Source organism: Pan paniscus, chromosome 16 (assembly GCF_029289425.2).
Source record: "Pan paniscus chromosome 16, NHGRI_mPanPan1-v2.0_pri, whole genome shotgun sequence".
In the NCBI taxonomy this organism is placed as follows: domain Eukaryota; kingdom Metazoa; phylum Chordata; class Mammalia; order Primates; family Hominidae; genus Pan; species Pan paniscus.
In genome coordinates, this window is record NC_073265.2 from 10204621 (window position 1) to 10216937 (window position 12317).

The 12317-nt window shown below is 38.2% G+C and overlaps 1 protein-coding gene and 1 pseudogene across 1 annotated transcript in view; both read right to left on the reverse strand.

Moving 5' to 3' along the window:
• Window positions 1-3289: 3289 nt before the first annotated feature.
• Window positions 3290-12317, reverse strand: part of LOC100988855 (uncharacterized) — a 74713-nt gene continuing 65685 nt past the window's right edge. The window contains exons 7-13 of the transcript XR_008621144.2: window positions 11353-11468; window positions 10899-11027; window positions 9835-9940; window positions 9535-9740; window positions 9223-9383; window positions 7043-7173; window positions 3290-3315 (exon numbers count right to left, since the gene is read on the reverse strand). The gene's annotated coding sequence lies outside the window, so the exon portion shown is untranslated. The remainder of the gene's footprint in view (window positions 3316-7042; window positions 7174-9222; window positions 9384-9534; window positions 9741-9834; window positions 9941-10898; window positions 11028-11352; window positions 11469-12317) is intronic.
• On the reverse strand, window positions 10586-10669 carry LOC112437330 (small nucleolar RNA SNORD116; annotated as a pseudogene).

The window sequence follows — 12317 nt, forward strand, 5'->3', positions numbered from 1 at the left end:
TACTTGTGCTAGAACAAATATACCCAGAGTACACAGAGAAAATCTCATTTCTAGCACCTGGGTCCATGATGAGGCCAAAAAAATGACATTAAAACTTCCTCATGTCCAGGATGCCAGATATTGGTGCTGCTTTTTCTCCTTTTGCTGGGCTCAAAAGTAATAGCCATCAACAACCTTGGGTTTCATGTCTGTCTCTTCCCATCTGGTTTCTTAAAGCTCTAGGTCATTGATTGATTTGATCAGTTATTTCAGACCAGTTTGTCAAACTTCCAGTCTAACAGTTATGGAGAGGCTACTGTGTCTTCTGTGTACAACAATTTTCTAGCATCACAATGGATCAAGCCATGAAGGAGTTCAGTTTACTAGATGAGAGAAGTTATGGAAATCCTTCATATTAACAGTAAATGTACTGAGATGTAGAAAAGCCACGAAGGTATATAAGAAAAGCTGCATCTCTTAACATATTATGAAATCTTAGAATCAATTAGAATGTAATCAAACATCATCAATATTCGGAAAATTAACAGCTCAATTTCTACTGAGACATGGCTTCTCCCAGAAAGCAAGGACTATTTTAACTAACACCTTACCTTTAGTGGGTGGTCTAGGCAATGCATAGGTGAGGAGGCTTTTTGTCTAAGGGGTGTTGTTTTGGGAATTTGCTGATAACATTCACTCCCAGAAGAGTTCCCAGGAAGTCATCTTCTGAGGTTTAAAAAAAAAGAAAAAAGAGAAACACCACTTCCAATGAAACAAGCAATGCAGCTGGAATCTGGAAATTCCTTCTCTGCTACTCTTTAATATTGATTTAATTTGGAATCTACCCCTTACTTACACAGTTCTGAAACCATAACCATCTAGTCCACAACTACACATTTCAATGTCAGCACACTGCATCAGGGACCTTCTCTCTTGCACATTTCCAGACCCGACTAGATCACCTGAATCCCACTGAAAGTTATGTTTCTTTCTGTTTTAAAATCATTTGTCTTCTACTGCTTAGTTGGTCAGGTTATTCACAAAATTACTCAAGACAATCTACTTATACATCTTTTTTCAATAAAAGTTTATTGAGAACCTGTTCTATGACAGGCAATCCACAAGGTGCTTGTATCACGAAAAAAAGAACTGAAAAAATATCTGGACATAAGAAATTAAAAGTCCACTGGATGAATCAATCATATAAATAAAGAGCTGACACATAATGGTCTTATGGAGGCAGATTCAGTTTTGGGCTCGGATTGCCGAGGAAGACCTGTTGTGACCACTCGTCTTTAACTCCCCAGAACTGTATCCACCCTCAGCTGGCTCTCAGATGGGTTTTCATGCTATTTAACTGGAAACAAATGTCATCAAACTCAAGAAGAGCAAGATCTATTAACTCCTTCCATCCTAGGCCTGTTTCCTATAAACATGCAGTTCCCTGCCCACATACCTGCAAGGGTGTCCAAGAGACCACAGGTAGGCATGGAGAGCCACTGACCAGGGAGTAGGTTGTCAGCTCATTCTCTGGAGTTTTCTTTAATTCATTCTCTTGCTTCCTGACAAGTCAATAAACAAATTTAGTAATATTTATCACAATGTGGTAGCTTACAATTCTATTTTCAAACATACTTTCCCCAACATAATTTTAGCTAATATTTCTAAGACAAGAATTTTATAAATGTTGTTTTTATCGTATCTGAAAGTTAAGGCAAGGGCATGGACAGTTTCGCTTCCCTAGGGGCTCTATCATCACCTGACATAAAAGAAAAAGAGAAAAAATAACATTTTAAGAAAAAAAATGCAACTAAAATACATACATCTGTATGTTAATATAAAATCACACACACACACACACACACACAATCTAATTTAACAATGAAACATTCAGGAAGAATGGGTATCCTGTGCTGGGAAAACACGGAGGTTGCTAAGCCCTTTGTGTGTCACGTGCACAGGCTTCAAATACGCACTGCCCTCCCTTTACCCTATAAGGTCCAATGGACACAGAGAGTGGCCAGCTAATGACTACGTTAGTAAGATAAAATATTCCCATTCTATTAAGACTAAGTGTTATAAAACAAAATTTGTACCATTATATACAGAGCAATACGATCATGGTCTATTAGCACCCAGTGAAGCCCAAGGAAAGCTTCTAAGAATTCCACTGGTGAAGGACATGTTCCTAGCTGAACAACTTTCATAAGACCATCTTCACAAAATATACATTTCAATAATTTCTAAATATCTGGAAAGGTTGGATTAAACTAAGCTACTCTTTTTTAAAATAATAGTCTAAAATTTGGCCCGAAACAATAATCTAGTGAAAGGCAATATTTATGTGCAATAATCAGAACTATCCTAACCACTCTTCATTTAAAAGACATACATAAATAAAATATCTTGATCTATGATTTGGAAGAAAGCATGTAATACAAAATCATTTTCAACAGCACCAATATAACTAGAAAGTCTAGATATGATAAAATGATGTAACTCTATTCAGAATAGTCTCATAACAGTGGCTTACATGTGATTTACTGATCTCAGCCCTGTTGATTACCTAAGGGACAAATGTAAAACTGTGCATATCTCAAACAGATGTGCTAATAACCTCTGAAGCCATCTGCAAAACAATGCATCATAAATTTTACCAAATGTATTTACAGGTTTTCTTCAATTGTCCTGTCCCTGTCAACCATTAAGATATCTTGAAATTACAGATTCATGTAAAAGTGTAATGTCTTAACTTTACAAAAAAAGTTAAGCCAAGAACATATAATAGTTAAAACGTGCGTTTGTCTTCTGAATAAAAACATACTGATACAAGGCTACTGTTTTAATTCACTCTGTTGTCTCCTGACAAGTTAATAGACACATTTAGAAATATTTATCACAATGTGGTAGCTTACGATTCTATTTTCAAACATACTTTTCCCAAAATAATTTTAGCTAACTTTTCTAAGACAGATATTTTATAAATGTTTTTATCACATCTACATCTTTTATCATAGAATAGCATACATGTAGTAGCTCTAGATAATCTGAGTCCAATAGAACTTTCTGTGGCAAAAGAAGTGTCTTATAATTCTATCCTATAATATCAATTATGTTGATAATACATGGTGTAGAGTAACTTGAGAAAAATCACTAAATGGGTAAAGAGTGCAATCAGCATGTTTCAGCCTGTCACTAACTGTGTTAGGGACAAGTTCTCATTTTATTTAATATAGTATCTTCAAGATAGAGAGCACCTTTTCAATGATTAGGAGAGATATAAAATAAAAATAAAGATAGTTATTACTTACAGGTCCTGAGGGGTATATGGCATGCCTGGAGTCCACACGCAGAGGTCAGGGAGCGAGAGAGAGAGAGAGGGAGAGAGAGAGAGAGAGACACCCATGGGCCAATGCCCTTATTGGGTCAAAGGTACTATTCAAACAGGTTTTCTGTGGAGACTTTTAAGTGGTGGGTTTAAAGCAAGCAGGCAAGAGTTCCCTGGGGTCACACTGTGACTGGGAGGTGGACACTGGTTCCATGAGGGGTGTGGGGTTCCAGGGTCTTGTCAAGTAGATTGCATCAAGCTGTCCCATGATGAAGTGGTCCAAAGGAGGCAGTTGGATAAGGCAGCTATCTGGACCAACCACACTGAGGAACGAGAAGGAGGTGTAGAACTGGAAACTGTGCAAAAGTGAGTAAGCCTTGCTTCTGGTATAACAAAGTTAAGCTTATACTCAAGATGGATGCCGAGGCAACATAAAATTATAAGAATTCACTACATGCTTCCAATGCCCATACCCAAAAGGACACACTGCTCAGGCCTCAGGGACATTCTCTCAATCACACATCTCATTCTAGCCCAATTTCATCTTCATTCCCAAAAAGGAGAAACTGTTCAAACATTCTTGATATCCAATACCTTTCTGCTATAAGCTAAGCAGAGAAATGTCAAACATCCTAGAATCTCTAGGAATGAAAACCATGGAGGACTCACCATGTGATTAATGTTGATATATGATTTGATTACAAGAGGCTTCCCAAAATAGATCAAATTATTGCCTAGTTAAAACAATTCCCCACTGGCTACAAACATACTTGCCAGGCACAGTGGATCATGCCTGTAATCCCTGCACTTTGGGAGGCCAAGGAGGGCAGATCACCTGAGGTTGGGAGTTTGAGACCAGCCTGGCCCACATGGTGAAACCCTGTCTCTACAAAAACACAAAAATTAGCGGTGTGTGGTGGCACGTGCCTGTAATCCCAGCTACTTGGGAGGCTGAGGCAGGAGAATCGCTTGAACCCTGGAGGTGGAGGTTGCAGTGAGCCAACATCGTGCCACTGCACTCCCGTCTGGGCGACAGAGCGAGACTCAGCCTCAAAAAATATATATATATTTTCTTACTGCTCCTTGCAGAGCAGGGCTAACCCATAGACAGTGTTCCCAGAGTAGCCCAAAGATAAATTTAGAATGAGTGATATTGCTATGGGATCTTCTGGAAACCTCACAGAGATGAGCACTGAAGCCAATGAGAATCAAAATGTCAACGCTGTGTTGTTGAGTTGTAAGTGCAATGAGAACTTTGTTTTCCTTCATAGCTCTCCCCTCAAGAAAGCACAATGCAGCAAACAGCGACATTCCTGATCCAATCTATAGGGTCAGTAGTGATGTTGTCTCCATCATTCCTAATTCTAATGATCTGTGTCAGTCTAGCTAAAGGATTGTAAATTTCACAAATCTCTGCACAAACCCAACCTTTGGTTTCATGGATTTTTCTCTGTATTTTGTCTGGTTTTTTATGTCATCAATTTTTGCTCAAATCCCTGTGTTTACTTCCTTCTGCTTGCTTTGGATTTCATCTTCTAGTTTAGTCTTTTTCTTGTTTCTTAAGGTGGAAGCTTATGTCATTTATTTATCTTCCCTTTTTTTCTGATACAGTTATTTAAAACTATAAATATCCCTCTAAGCATGTCTTTAGTTGTATCAAATTCTATGCAAAATGTTTTCTGGATTCCTTTTATTTTTTAGACAGGGTCTCACTTTGTCGCCCAGGCTGGTATGCAGTGGTGCAATCTTGGTTCAATGCAGCTTCTACCTGCTGGGCTCAGGTGATTCCCCTACCTCAGCCTCCTGAGTAGCTGGGACTACAGGCATGCACCACCATGCTCAACTCATTTTTTGTGTTTTTTTGTAGAGATGGGGTTTTGCCATGTTGCCCAGGTTGGTCTTGAACTCCTGGCCTCAAGTGATGTGCCCACCTACGCCTCCCAAAGTGCTGGAATTACAGGTGTAAGCAACCACCCCCGGCCTTTCTAGTTTAATATATATATTTTTGACCAATGGGCTCTGTAAAGTGTGTTAATTTCCAAATATCTTGTGACCTCCAAATTTATTTCTGTGTTGATTTCTAATTCCTCTATGGTCACACAACATACTCTACATGGTTTCAATCTTAAATTTATTGAGTACAGTTTTATAGCCTAACATATACTCTATCCTGGAGAATGTTCCAGGTATGCTTGAAAATAATTTGTATTTCTGTTGTTGGGTGAAGTTTTCTCTGTCTGTCTGTCTGTCTAACTGTCTATCTATCTATCTATCTATCTATCTCAGGTCAAATTGGTTGACAACATTGCTAAGTATGTTGTAACCTCAATGATGCTCTATCTAATTGACTTATCAGTGATTAAGAAGAGGGTATGAACAAAAGCTTTTATTGTTGAATTGCCTATTGATCCCCTCAATCATGTTAAATTTCAGTGTATGTAGTTTTGGGCACTGTTGTTAGTGCTGATATGATTGTAATTGTTACATATTCCATATTAACCCTTGTATCATTAAACACTATCCTTCTTCCTCTCTAGCAATACTTTATCTTAAAGTCTCTTTTTTCTGATGTCAGAATAGCCACTTCTGCTCTCTTCTGGATTCGCTGGATATAGCTTTTTCCATCTTTTTACTTTCCAACTATTTGTATCTTTTGTTCTAAAGTGTCTCTTCTGTAGAAAGCGTAGAGTTGCTCATGTTTAAAAAACAACGGAATTTCCTAATCTCTTAAAAATTTAATATAATTGTCATATGGCTGGGTTTATGTCTGTCATTTTCCTATCTGTTTTCTATATGTCTTATTGGTTCCTCTGTTCATCTTTAACTGCCTTCTTTTGTGTTAAACAGATCTTTTCGGTTATTCTATTTTAATTCTTTGGTTGTTCTTTTAATATTTTTTGAATTGTTTTCTTACTGGTGGTCCTAGTGTTTATAAAATACAACTTAAATGATCACAGCCTCCCTCAGATTAACAATATATGTGTAACATGGCCTTTTATATGACTTGAAATCAATTTGAAAGAAGCAATTCTATTGCTCAGTTAGTCCAGATTTCCAAAAGATACTGAAGCCATCATCAATCCAGGCATGTTTATAAAAGGGACTGTGAGCCTGAGATAGGAGACAGACACTACACACTAACAATTCTGTCACACTTGGACACAATGACACCATCACCACACTAAGTCATAGAGACCAGGATACAGGAACGATGATCCAGCCACATGGCTGACTACCATTATCATTGGAATGTTATAATTCCCTAAGAAGAATATTCTCTGGACAAAATGCTTACTGTGAGAATTCCCACTGGCCTGTGAGCATGGAATGGTATAATTATTTCTGATACTTTCTGTCATATTTCAAGGGGAATGTTTAAACTCTTTCATATGACATTCACATTTTGGTCTACATGACCTGTGGAAATGGAGTAAAAATATGGGAAGATGAGAAATATACATGTCCATTTGTCAAATATGCATAAGAAAGGAGGCTTCACTATGTATCTGCATATAAAATGTACTAATTCATTACTCTACTAGGATGTCTCTGATATTATTCAAAATATAAATTGTGCAAAAATTCTAGGAGAGGAAAAAAGGCCTCAAATAACTCACCAGGTTATTAATGCCTTACAGTGTTTGGTTCAACAGACTTTGTAAAAAAATTCTAAGTTATTTAATAACACAACAAAAATAATCCAGGGAATTACATGTATTAAAAATTGGATGTTACCCTTGCAGTGCATCGTTTTGATCTTTCCTGGAGAAAGAAGCTGGTGCAAATGACAAAAACAGTACTTCTTTGGTGTGGAGGTGAGAATTCCAAGCGGCAAAATGTTGTCTTCCACCAATATCACTTCCAATCTACAAAGGGGAAATCAGGGAGTTGAGAAACAAAACATTCCTAATGGAATATTTAGTAACAAGAGGTTGGTTGTAAGGAATTCACCAGAGATGTTCACTGGACCATCTGTATGACAAGAACAATACTCGGTACTTGAAACATGACAGTATAGAAATAATTTTTTCTGAAACATTGGTCTCAAAGTTTCCTCAGCATACCCAACACAACACCATTCATCATGACTAGGCTCTCTCCTTAAATCCATTAGAAACCCATTGAAAAGATATAAAAGTGGCCAGAAAAATCCACATTTTAAAAACTTGGAAATTTAATCATTTCACATCTAGGAATGTTTAATGCAGCATGTAGCTGAAGACAGTACTTCTGTGCACACAAAATTATTCTCTCAGCTTATGAGAAAAACGAAAGACAAAGAAACTGATTAAATCCCAGTGACTGCTTGGCAAGCAAATTATACTGTGAAGATTACATAAGTAATATCTATTTTTCAATTTTCATATACTTTTTTCACTTAATAGAGAAATGAAAAGTGAAAACCCCAAATCTCCTTGGATTTTGACCATCTCATTGCCCTCAAGAGAGCAAGCATGACTTAGAAGATTATTGCAGCTCCAGCAAAAGTGTGAATGGCTCTAGTGTAGGCATAGCTATTTCCCGCTTTTCACAACTCAAGTGCTGATTCCCCAGGGTCTGTTTACTATCAACATATTTATGTTGCCAATCAAGAACTCAGAGTTGCAATTTCATCTCCAAACTGGGTACCTACAGATCACTGTCCAATGCTACTTCTCTAGTGCATGTAAGCTGGTTAGTTTTCCAGTACCACAGCCCTTGCTGGGACCACATAGCTGAACAAACTGAACTCTCCTTCCATATAGTTTGCTTAGGGCAGGTAATTGGGCTGGACCTCATGTTCAGAGAAGTTATTATTTAACTCACTGTTTTCCCAGGTTTTTCAACAAGATCAATTATTAAAGTTATCAGTGACACATGCAAACTTCTAAAAAAGGGGGCACTGTTTGCTTCAGAAACATGAAAGAAAATGAGCACTCTGGAGTACACTTCTCTGGGACACACTGATCCACCCTATTAAGTCATGGAGACCAAGCCCCCAACACAGCAATGACCCAGGCTCCATGCTGCTCAGCACAGACAGTGCCTTATAGAGTATTACATAATCCCTAAAAAAGGGCAATATTTTAGTGACAAAATGCTTAGCAACCTGACCTGGCCCTTGAGGGTGGGATGGTAAAATTCATTCCCACTGGTCCCTGAGGATGGGATGGAAAAATCATTTCTGTTATTTTCTTTCATGTCACATCTCAAAAGGGAAAGGAATAAAGTTTCATGTGATGCTAGGTGCCTTGTCTTTGTTGACCTGTGGGAATAGGGTAAACATGTAGAAACATGAGAACGATACAAGCATATGTGTCTGCTGGTCCATCAAGCACAAGACAGTGGGATTCAGTTTATGTACCTATTAAATTAGCTAATGTACTGCTCTCCTAAGATGTTTCCAGTGTTATTCAACAATAGTCAATGTGTTTGTCTCTAGCTTCCATCAGTCCAAATACTGTCCAACATTTACTGCCAGACAAATCAAATGTGCAACCAGACTATCAGTCTGCTCAAAGTTCCAAAAAGATGTTGGCCCGGTGAACATTCCATTCACAACAATGCATAGCATTTCCGTAAATTCAACCACCTCAGGATTACTTTACCTTTAAAGGTGACCCAAGGGACTGGGGAGGAAGAAGTCACAAAAAGCCATGATAAGGGAATAAACAAATGGTCTAAAAATCACTCGTAGCACTCAACCTGCTTGAGAGTGGGAGTGTGGCAATTTGCAGAAGCTGCAGAGCTGCACTGTACCTGATTCCACTAAAAGTGGTCACAGCAACGCAGGCAGGACACACACAGGTATGGTACTGTCCCAGGACATGGGACTAGAAGAACTGGGCAGTGCGCAGAGAGGGAAAGGCGGCCTCTGAACCCTCTTACCATGAGCTGCTTCCCACCTACTCTCAGCTCTCAAGAGTGACGCTCACCAGGTGGTACTGCTGAGGACCCAGTGGCATTTGGGCACCGCATACCCCTTAGTCGCACCCAACTTTCCTCTGCCACACTGCTGAGGATCAGCCTCTCTGGCACTCTCCACGCTTCAGGCCCATAGAAAGATCATCAGCAAGACGGAGAAAGCACAAAAATTCTGGAAAAGAACAAACAGAAGCCTCAGATGACTCACCAGATTAAGGTCTTATAGTATCTGAATTAACTGACTCCATATAGCACCCATTAAATTCCTAAATACTTAAAACAGTAATAACCCAGGAAAAAAGATATCAAAAATTAGATGTTACCTCAGCGTGTTTCATTGTATTCTTTTTCAGTTGAGGAAGCCGGTAAAAGTGACGTATCAGATCTTCATTTCCCAGGCTTTTCAACAAGATCAATTATTACAGTTATCAGTGACAAATGCAAACTTCTAAAAAAGGGGCAATGTTTGCCTCAGATCTTCATTGGCGTAAAGGTTAAAAATCTATGCAACTCTAGTATCACATGGAACCTGCAAACCACAGGGGCAATTAGAGAAGTTGAGAAAGAAATCTTCCACATCGAATGTTTCCTGATAAGAAGTTATGAGGAATTATGATACATACTCACTGACAACGTGTATGTCCAGAAAAAAGTATACTTATTCCACAGAACAGGAGAATGTTTAAAGTCCTTTTTCCAAGACCTGTTCAGGTTAACCATAAAGTCCACCTAGACATCAATTAACAAGGATCTCCCTTAACATGCATAGGAAAATCCACTGATGAAATATGAAGATTAGCCAATAAAATCCGCATAACATTCCAAGGACTGGAAATGTAATCATCTCACAACAACTACTTGAATCACTCAAATGTCTAGAATATTGCTTTATACAGACAGAAAAAAGGTCTGAATTCTTGGTACTGGGTTAGCAAGCAAATTTAAACAAACTAAAATATTCTCATGGTTAGAAATCACTCTTAATTTTCCAGATATTACCTCTGCCTAAAAAAATAATCGATAAGATCCACACCATCTTTGGAACTGATGATCTAAATGACCTTAGTAAACTGCTCTCACTCAAAAGACTGTCATGTCCCAGATAACTTATGGATGGCTCAAAGGTAGGCACAATCATATCTCATGGGGTCTCACTACATATGTGCTGGTTTTCCAGGGTCTGTTTACTACCAGTGGATAGATGCTACCAGCCAAGCACCAAAGGAATAGCCATTTTATTAAAAAATAGGATATTTATAGATGACTGTCCAATTCATTTCCTCTAACATACACAGGCAGATTAGCTTTCAAATACCCCAGTCCCTGTGGGCACTGACCATCCACATCCCTCCACGTTTGCCTGTCATGTGTGCTGGACCTCAGCTCACAGAAGTGGTTTGGTCACTCATTTTTTTCAGATTTCAATGAGATTTTTTTTTTTAAAGTCATCGTCAATCCAGGTACATTTATAAAAGGTACCTTAAGCCTGGGATATGTGACAGACACTGAGCACACAGCTTTCCATCAGCTTGGGGTACACTGACCCACACTATTCATTCAATTATGGAGACTGGCATCACAGTCAATGACTGGCCAATGGCTGACTAGCATGGCCAGGGTCTCATGGTCACTGGAGTGTCACGATCTCCTAAGAGGAATGCCAGTATTTTCAGGACAAAATGCTTACCATGGGAGAATTCCTACGGATTCTTGAAGATGAGGTGATAGAAGTATTCTCAATACTTTTCTCATGTCACATCTCAAGAGGACAGAATAAAATATTTTATATGAAACCCAGTTCTTGGTTCATGCCCATCTGTGAAAACAGTACAAATATGGGAAGATGGTAAGTATATATGTCCATTTGTCAAACATGCACAAGAAGGGAGCATTTGTTATGTATATTAATATCAAATATACTAACATAACTCTACTAGGATGTTTTTGATATTACTGAAAAGGGAGAACGCAAAAAAAAACATTGGAAATAAAGGATAATGAAAGCCTTGGATGATTCACCAGGTAATTAATGCCTCATACTGTTATTAACAGATCATTCACAAAACTGATTATCTACTTGACTACAGAAAAAATTACAAAATAAGCCATAAAAAGTAAATTTATTCAAACTTGGATGTTACCTTTGGAGTGCGTCCTTTTGTTCTGCCCCAGGGAATGAAACAGGTAAGAGTGACAAGATCAGCATTTCTTTGGGATGGCAGTGAGAATTCCATGCAATTCCAAAATCACTTCCGTTCTGCAAGGCACAGGGGACATTACAGGAGTTTTGAAACAAAACCTTCCCAACTGAATGATTCCTGACAACAGTTTGTAATTAATTAGCCATAGTCACTTGACTATCCACATAACTAAAAAATCTGCTTGTTGCTTGGAACAGGGTAAGTACAGAAAATCAATGTTTCCAAGATTTTGGTCTCGAAGGCCAAAGGCCCCGAGTATTACTAAAATTAGAATCTCTCTTAAAATGTACAAAGACTCAATGAAAGAATATACCTATCAGCCAACAACAATATTCACCTAAAATCCCTAGAACTAGAAATTTCATTATTTCACATTAAAATGTTTAATGAAGCATCTAATTTAATCTATCATCTAATGCTTAGAAAATTGCTCCCTGAGTGACAGGAAAAAGAAAAACAAATGCTGTTCTAATCCTTGAGACTGAGTTAGGAAGCAAATTCCAGCATGTAATAAGATAATCCCATGAATACAACCCACTCTTCAATTTTCACATATTTCTTTTAGTGAAAGAATAAATAGCAAGCAAAGACTGACAATTTCTTTCTAATTGACTACATAATATACCTATACATGCTGATACTCACTAAGAATGTTGTGGCATCTACGAAAATAGTGTGAATGACTCGAGTGCTGGCACAGCCATTTCTACAATGTTCACTCCTCTGACACTGGTACCCCAAAGCCTGATTACTAGGTGTTTGAAGGCTGTCAGCCATGCACTTAAATCATTGTCATGTAATTCCCAAAGATATATAGGCCTCTGTACAATTCTAACATATGCTCTAACATAAATCTGCTCTAACATATGCAAGTGGGTTCGTTTTGGTACCAGTTCCTGACCAAA